A 9,877-nucleotide genomic window follows, 5' to 3' on the forward strand; every position below is an offset into this window, starting at 1 on the left:
TAAGCATGCATGGGGATCTAATTTACAAACAAAGAGCTGCTCAGATACCTATCATTAGAGAAATTAGATACCTAAAACACTAGCTTAATAGGATGAATCCAAAAATCAATTTCTCACCTTCAAAATTGGATAGGTATCATGCATAAATCGACGTCTTTATCAGTATCACACGAGAGGGAGGGGATTGGAAGGTGTGTGGAAGGGGAACACCAATGGAGGAATGGGAGGGTTCTTAAATCACAGAGGAGGAACATAGACGCATGATTTTGAAGTTTGAAGTCAGCCAGGGCTCAAATTTTGTAAGGAGGGGAGGGATAGACGAGGGTGAAGGGTGATAGCGTCAGACATCAGTGGCAATGAACGCCGGGGGCGATAGAGGGGACGACGGGTAGTAAAACTTTGTCTCTTGATGGAGTGCACGTCTGCAGCTTTGTTGGGTTTTACAAGAGAGAAACATAGAGAGGGAAGGGATAAGAGGGGTAAGCCCATATATCTAATTATATATATATATATATATATATATATATATATATATATATATATATATATATATATATATATATATATATATATATATATATTCTTAATTATAATATCATACATGATAATATAAAGATACAAAAATATTAGGCATGGAAAAGTAGACTTTTTAAGGGTGGAAGGGACCAAACGCGCAATGAAAGTAACAATAGGGACGTCTGTTACAACCTGATATTTCAGCCGATGTAATGACTTAGAGTCAAGTATTGTAGCTTATATTTTGTAATAATGGATTTATATCGTCAAAAATGAATGGTTCCGGAATCTTAATTGGATAGTATTAAGTGGTAAATACCATTTCAAGGTTTTCAAACATATAAAGAACACTAAAATCCGAGTTATGATGAAGAAGTTATGACCAATCGAAAATCCGCAGCAAAACCGGTGAAACACTGGGAAACGTAAAAACGTGAAGTTTCAATAAAACACTTTTTAACCTTAGGTATCTAAAAAAAAGTCGTAGATTATGTTAAGACGTGAACGCACATAAAAAGAACGCTCAAATCTGACTTTGTATGAGGAAGTTATGTTTTTTCTAAGTTCCGACGTGGCAGTAGACAGCTAAAAAAACTCGAAACAGTGATCGAGTGATTTGTGGCCGGCACAACCTAAATGAGAATCAAAGATCTCGTCAATAGTAGCACAACAGTAAAAAGTCTAACGAAAACGGACACCAGATGAATAAATTATGGATGTTTAACGGACTTTTTATGTCGTGGCCTATTAAAAATATATAATTAAAAATAAATTCAGAACTAGCCGACGGAGTCTAAACGAAAGTTGTAGAGTACATTCTCACCTATGCGTGGATATAAAGAACGCGAAAAACGGAGCTCGTACGCAAAAGTTATGTAATTTAGAAGTTTGGAAATTTAATTACGCCCCGCGTAATGTGTTACGCCCCGCGTACCAGAAGATAGAGGCCTCGTCCCATCGGCCAACAGGCACTCCCATCGGACAAAAGCCCTCCCATCCAAAGTGCGTAAGCGATGACGTCCGCTACGCCCCGCGTAGCCTCGTACACCCAGCGTACCGAAAGGGGTTTAGCCCTATAAAAAGGGTGCAAGGGCTTCGAGTTTCTTTGATCATTTCTTCTCTTTCTCGTGCTTACGCTCTGCGTTTAACCCCTCGCAGTGTCACAACTAGGAAATTTTGATGCCTTGTAACTACAACAATTATGTTAACTATGAACCAACAATGTGAAAGTGTAACGCCTGTGTTTTTGGGCTTGTCATTAATGTTGATGTAATAGTCTAGGTTAACATTTGTAACCCGTTTTGAAATAATTGAAGTGTATTATTCGAGTATTATATGTTTTGTGCTTAATTGTGTGTCTTAATGTAACTGAGAAAAAAATAAGCGTCAAAATAAAACGTTAGATAAAACTGATATCTATGTATAATGTTGTAGTAGTTGGAACGAGGTTTCCGAATATATAAAGAATGTCGAAATCCGAGTTATAATGAAGAAGTTATGATTTGTCGAAGTTCCGTGACGGAACCGGCAACGCTGAATGACGTAAAAAGTGAAATTTACATTAGAGAGATATTTAGCCCTAGTGATCTAAACGAATGTCGTAGAGTTCGTTAAACCGAGAGCGTACACAAAGAGAACGCCCAAATCTGACTTCGTATGAGGAAGTTATGATTTTCTGAAGTTTCGACTTAGCAGTATGCAGCCCGAATACTCGATTTGAGACCGAACGGTTTTTAGCCAAAACAATCTAAACGAGAATCGAAGATCTTGTTAATTGTAGTGAAACGATAAAAAAATAGGCGAAAACGGACGTCGGATGAAGAAGTTATGAATTTATAATGGAGTTTTCTTGTCCCGGCCTACTAAAAATAAATAATAAAAATAAAGTCAAAATTAGCTGATGGAGTCTAGACGAAAGTTGTAGAGCGTAGTCTCACCTACGCGTGGATATAAAGAACGTCAAAAACGGAGTTGGTATGAGGAAGATATGAATTTTTGAAATTTATTAAGTAATTAATATATAAATTTAATTATTAAATCCGATATTATCCGAAGGGGAGTCACCGGACTTATCCGGGTTACGCCCAGCGTAGGGCTGCACGCCCAGCGTACAGCGAAACATGACGTGCCTCGTACTCGAGTTCTTCGGATACGTAAGCAGCGATGAACTTCCGAGGCGTACGCCCCGCGTAGAGCATTACGCCCAGCGTAATGCGAGGCCTCAGCCTCCTATAAAAGGGCATGCGAGGGCAGCCTTATTCTTTTGCCTAATTCTCCCTTTCTCTCTAGTTTTTGCCTCGATTTGCGTGCCATTTATACCCCGAAGCCCCGGTATTATTCCCAAGCCCTGAAGCAAGTTCCGAAGCCCCGAAGCCCCGAAGATCCCGGGAAGTAAGATTCCCGAGCCGAAGTTCTGCCCGCGAGAAGCCAATTTTTGTGAAGATCTTCCACATCTACCGAAGAATACTACTTCTACAAGTCGTAGTGCTGTCCGATCATCTTCTGATCAAGTGAGTGTGTAGTTACCTTCTTCTAACACATAATTATGAAGTATTTTATACGAAATACATGTTATGTGTATATTTTGTTGTTATATGCGTGAATGTATATTCACTTTCTTCTATCTCATAGAGCTGATTTTATTCTCTATGAAATACGTGTTATGTGGGTGTGCCTCATCTGTTATGTGGAATATGTATTGAATGAGAATGCTATACAGGTTTTAAACTATGTATAAAAATATATATTTTTATCTACTAATATGTTGGGTAGAACTTGGGTAGATAGTTGATGTGTGATAAACAGATGTGAGGCCTCGATGTTGTTGTTGTTGATCTAGTTATTCAGCAGAGTATGGATAACGACCACATACTCTTTCTAGACAGTCATGTGGAATGCTAGCAGGTTCATAACCTGTAGGTGTTGTGAACGATGTATTCACCGGTGTACTCTATCCCCCTCATGGTTGCCTTTAGGATATCTATTGTTGAGGAAACCCCTTAGCAGTAATGTCCGTCCCGATGAAAATCCTAGATTAGGTCCCTTGAGATAGATATTGTTTTAGGAACATAAAGTGAGGATAACGGGAATGGGTAATCGGGTTATTGTTGGTTGGTGAAATTAAATATAATTATTTATTGTGGGTTGAAAACCGTATATGCTCACCATGCTCCCAAGCCTGACCCACTCAGTTTTATTTGTATTACAGGAAGTGGCGCAAGGGCGTAAGATGGATGAATCATCGAGTTGTTTTGTTTACAAGTCTGTATATGTATATATTTGTTGAATGACTTGTAATGTTATCGTTTATGCTTTATGGTCTGTATCGTAACATGACATCCCGAGTTTTGATTATATAATGAAAATGCATCTCTTGATGAAATGCTTTGATAAATATTATTTTATCATATTTTATTTTTGGGAACAAATTCCGCAACTCTTTTAAATCAAAAAGATTTACTCTGAAATTATTTTAAAAAGCATAAATGAAATCGGTCTTTTCTGGCCGAGATTTTGGGGATGTCACAGAAAGCATGTACGATGCTTATTCAATAACAACAAAACTTCATCAAATACTTCATTCAAGCACTACAAATAGTCAACAAAGAATTGGAAAACCCTTGAAATCACGGTTTAAGTCCATTTTGGACTAGGATTTTCTTATTAAGCGTAATAGACCAATAAGTTTCCAATTTAACTATCTTGAACCTAGAACTCTCAAATGGGACCTAATTGGACCCATATACATGAAACTTAATATGTATGGCCTTATAAGCCTAAAATAAACTAGGTTAACTTTAATGGGCCTTATTGGGTCACAACCAATTTAATTTAGCCCTAATAGGTCATAAAAATCATTCTTTGATTTATGTTGGACCAAAAATCATCTAATTAAGTCATGATATGGGCTTAAGCATACATGGCCCAATTATTTTTCCTTCCCCTCTCCATTCTCGGCCCAAACCACAAAAGAAAGGAAGGAGTTAACTTTAGGATAGCCACCTCACCATTATCTCTTGGATTTCCATGCATTCATCTCATATTTCCATGCAACTATCCCATCAAAGATCTCTCTCTTCCTCTCTTTTCTTCTCTCGACCGAACACAACACAAACACACACACACACAATTCACTTAAACTCTCTCAAGGAAACTCTCTCCACTCTCCTCCAATTTTTCAAGATTTAGGAAGCTTTCAAGGAGATTATTCCACAAATACATCACCTAAGGTAAGATCTTACTTGGATCCATGATCTAGCTACTTCATTTCATCAAAAATCTTTTCTAAATCTATTCAAACTTGTCATCTTGCATCTTAGAAGCCTCTAAATTCGAGATCTTCCAAGAAGACTTGCTAGGATTGAATCTTTCTTCATCTCTTCCTTCAAAACTGAAACCACAACTCAAGGTGAGCTTCATACCCCTCTCTTTTCGGTTTTTATGTGTTTTATGGGGGAGAATACAAGAAAAAGTGTAGATCTATGTGTATGTGTATGCTATGTGTGATTTTATGCATGTATGTGTGTTTTTATGTATTATTATGATGATCATATAACCAAAAAGGAGTGATACTCGAGATCTATGACATGAGAAAGGAAACAAACACGATCTAAGTTATTTTACACTAAACAATTCAAGAATAATCACTTATAAGATTATGATGAACATAATTTCAACACAAAAACCCATTTTTGGGCTTAAAATGTCAAATATACTAAACTTGGGTTAAAAGTTGCCAAGTCACGGTTTCTTAAGGGTCAAAAGAGTCAAAATAGTTTCAATAATTGTTTTTCTGAATATTAAAATTTTCAAAGGACTAAAAATGTAAAATTTTAGCTTAATGGGCTAATTTTGGGCTTTTCGGTCCAATAAGCCCAAAATTGCGAAAAGTGACAACTGAAGGGGCTGAAATGAAACTTTCTTCAAAAGAGGGGATAAAAATGGTAAGAAAACTATTTCAAGGGTCAAAAACGCTTTTTATTTCCAAAAGGGATAAAAAATTTACAGTTTTTGGATTTCGGGCCAAAACTGTAAAAATTGTGAAGAGTTGGGTTTTAACCAAAAATTACTATTCTAAAAGGGCTAAAACAGTTAACAAAATAAATTTTGAGTTAAAACCATCATTTTAGCAAATTTATGATACAAAGGTGTCAAGAAAATGCTTTAAGGGCTAAAAATGTCTTTTCTTTTATATAAAGGACTAAACTTGTTATTTTTATAAAAAGAAAGGTGTGAAAAGCGTCAAACTTCTACTTTTAAACAAATTTTTTCATTGAGTAAAAATACAAAAACCACGACTGCCGAAAAATCAAAAGACGAATACACATCTAACTCAAAATATCGTTACAAACGAATCGATCAGTCTCGAATCGATATCATTACAACAATCGTAAAATCGAACCCTCCAATAGATATGCGAAACCTAAGATGAGTAAATATTCAAACTTTGGGCTAAGAAGTTTCAAATCATGCTTTTTGGACCCTGCAAGTCCATCAACATGATCTTTGGGCCCAAAGGGATAACGCTTATAGGTTATTGGGCCTCCTATGACCCAATTCCATACAAAAAGACTTTCAATAGATTTTATGTGCTATTGGGCCCTAGTGGTCCATTAGTATTGCTAGTAAGGTCAAAGTAATCAAATGCGAGTTGGACCATCATGTCTTTCGCATCCCCGACAGCCTAAGGTACTTACGATAGTAGCAGGACATAGTGCTCATCTTCTCTTCGTTCGCTAAGGCTTACGAGAAATCAAAGTAGACGGAATTAGGACGTTATTCAACAGTAATCAAGGTGGAGTAATCAATAGTCATCCGATATGATGGTACAAAAGTTAGTAATCACGTATATCTTTCGACATCGGAGAACATCAGGTTTTCCGGGGAAATCAATACTAATCGTTCGGAAATTCTATAACTATAATACAAAACACCTTTCATACATATGGTTTGAAATCATTCATGCATCAAATTATGGATCTTCACACTTTGATAAACTAATTTCTTTTAAGAAAATATCGGATTTTCTGGGTTTTACAAACAACACAAATCATTTTATCACAACATTGCTTATGAACTCACCAACATTTCATATGTTGACGTTTTTACAAAATAACTTGTATTCTCAGGTAACAGGTAAGCGGAAGGGTAATATCAAGTAATGTTAGGATGTTATGTTGTTGAAAACTCTCAAACAGTTTATGTTATGAATGTGTAATGTTAAAACAATGTACTTGATGTGAACAATTCTAGTTGTAATATATTGATGATGGTGATGTTTATGCTATGATTCATGTATATTCATTGTGATGATATTCAATTAAAGTCACGCGAGCCCTCAGATGTTTCCATCGTCTGGTTCGGGGGTGTGACACGAAGCCATCCCGACATCCCGGTTTTCATATCCAAGTTCGGAAGGAAGTTTTATGCTCCCAAGATTTCCGCTTTCTCCAGTCGAAGTTCTGCTCGATTGTTGTCTCATTTTCTTCAAACTACCAGGTGAGTTCATACCCCTACAAACACACTTTAAATACGTTTTAAATGCTTTTTTAAATACTTTTAGGGGAGGAATACAAGTAAACACCCGGTTATTATCGTGTGAAAACATCTATCTTTTGCTATGCATTTTATACTATTGTTTTTAACTATCATTTAAAGTCGTTATCATGAAAAACACTTCACAAACACTTCTTTACCCTTTTGACTTACAATGCATTTTAGAAATAAGAAAATACGTTTTATTTATAAGTATACATTCATCATATCAAGTTCATTCAAGAGATTTTCATAGTATTACTCGTGATCTTATTTGTTAACAATCATGTGATGTTGTAGGGCTTTGTTTGTACCAAACGAAAGTCCCCACCTATAATCAGAGTCTCCTGGAGGGATAGCGCGAATTTGTGTATAGATTTATATGGGGCTGACGACCCCGCGCCCTGACTGTTAGCTACAGTCCATCATTGGGGTGATAAATGTCGACATTTGGTACTCCGTTTAGCATGGTTATAGGAACTCACAACGCGGAAACAATAACTCATGAACATAGTAATACTCCTATCGAATACCTTCATTTTTAAGCATGACATATTTGCTTATTGGTTACAGTCTTGGTTATTTAAGAATGCATTTCACTTATAGGAAAATATAGGATTTTCCTGGTTCAAATACATTCATTTTATACAACTACGGTTTTACAACAACATTCTTAAGAAAATATCGGATCTTCTGAAATCAAACGCAGACTTTTCAAATAGCATATAATTACTCAAATAAACTTCTTGTGAACTCAACAACTTAAATGTTGACACCTTTTCTTTGAAATAACTTGTATTCTCAGGGAATCATTAAACAGGGTTAGCAACTGCTTTTGAAGACTTACGCCCAAACGTTAGTTTAATCTTTTAAACATCATAATGTAATTGATTTTTGCAAACATGTAATACTACAATCATGTAAACTTTTCAATTATGTATATGATGGTTGTGCGCACTTTCTTTACTATTCATTTGTTATGATACTTGACATGACGTCCTCCGCTCCCGAATGTTTCCGTCGTTCTGGTTTGGGGGTGTGACAACGTCCGAGTTAAAAAAAATAAGTTAGAGACCAAACACGCAAATTCCCCCAAATCACATGGACCACTCATGTAATTTACTCCAAACATTATTTGTTTACCCTACCAAATCCCATTGAATTATGGGTTTTCTTCATGACCGTACTTCTTTTAGTAGAAATCAATCTGAATTCTACTAGCAAAATCTCAGATTCAACATATACCCATTAAGGAGAGAAGGAAATCTATGGAATCAGACCAAGAGTACAATTTTTTTTGCTCATATTACAACTTCTACTACTCGTTATCACCAGGTGTTCAAATTAATTTCACCTCACGTAACTCTATTTTTTTTCGACTAGCTAACAAATGATTTGGTTGATTTGGAGATTCTTCACAAGTACATCTTGTTGATATTTTTTGGTCCCACATGGCATTTTCGTAATTTTTGGGAATTGATTTCGTACGCTGGGCATAACGAAGTGTACATGGCCTAGACCCAAAACCCTAATATTTAGGGTTTGTGAACTATTTATACATCCTCAACTCTCAACGCTCCTTTTCATTCACCAGATGCCTCCAGCCTCATATTCGACCCTGTCAAACCCTAATCCATTTTTAGAGCATCTTTGAGCTTTAAGTGTAACATCCCAAAAATTTAGTCCAAAAATTTCGTTTTAAATCATTTAAGAAAAACCCATAATTCATCAAACAACCTAATCCAACTACAAGTCATGTATCTCAAACATCATATCAAAATGCTATATCAAAACTATGTGTCAAATATCAGAGTCTAAACCATCCCAGGCTGAAAACTGTGGTGTGTACCATGGAATCATGTGACAACCCAAAATTTCTATCTTGTACGATTATTCAAATCTATCAAAGTTAGACTCGTTTTGCTATCTATTAACACGTTTTAGGGTCTATTTGAGTGTTCTAAACCTAGTACAATCAAGGTAGGAGCCTAGAAATGGGATAACTCGATGCATATCAAGCAAATTCGGGCCAAACACTCCAACATATGGAGTGTGCGGCCGCATACTTGAGTGTATGGCCATACACAGGTGTGTGCGGCCGCACACAGATCCCAGCCACACACTCCTACCTATATATTCAGCACTTGGTCATTTTTAAACACTTTTCCACTTCTCCAAGGCTAGAACTCGAAATCCTCTCAAGTATCATCCAACTTTTCACTTCAATCTTCAAGCTTTAAGTGTTTTCTTCCATCTATTTGATGATTCATTACTCTATCTAGTAAAGATCTACCATTCATCCATGAAACTATTCATTTTGTTTAGATCTTCAAGTGTTCATCAAGAACACCAAGAACACCTACTAAGTTTTTGGACCGCAAACACCCCTAAAGGCTTCCTTATTGTAAGTACCACTCCTTGTGCTAGTTACTTACTGATTTACTCCTTAGAAAACGTCCATAATATGATCAATGAGGTGTGTACGGCTGTACACACCCCATGTGGCCGTACACCCCTCCATTTGGTGCTTAAAGGCCTTAAAACTCATGTTGTAGGCTAGCATTTGATCAAGAACACTTTAGGAATGAAAGATAGAGACTTGGAATTCAATTTTGACCATTTTTATATAATCAACAAGGGTGTGCTGCTGTACACCCCTTGTGTGGCCGTACACACCCTTTTTAGGGTCCAAAATGGCATTTAACTTTTAATAAGGTTAAGCATTGGTCAAGACACACCCCCTAGATGCTTAAGATGACTTTAAAACAAAAAAAATGACATGTATCACCATGAGTGTATCGCCGTACACTCACTTGGGCCATACACT

Source organism: Lactuca sativa, chromosome 4 (assembly GCF_002870075.4).
Source record: "Lactuca sativa cultivar Salinas chromosome 4, Lsat_Salinas_v11, whole genome shotgun sequence".
Classification (NCBI taxonomy): Eukaryota; Viridiplantae; Streptophyta; class Magnoliopsida; order Asterales; family Asteraceae; genus Lactuca; species Lactuca sativa.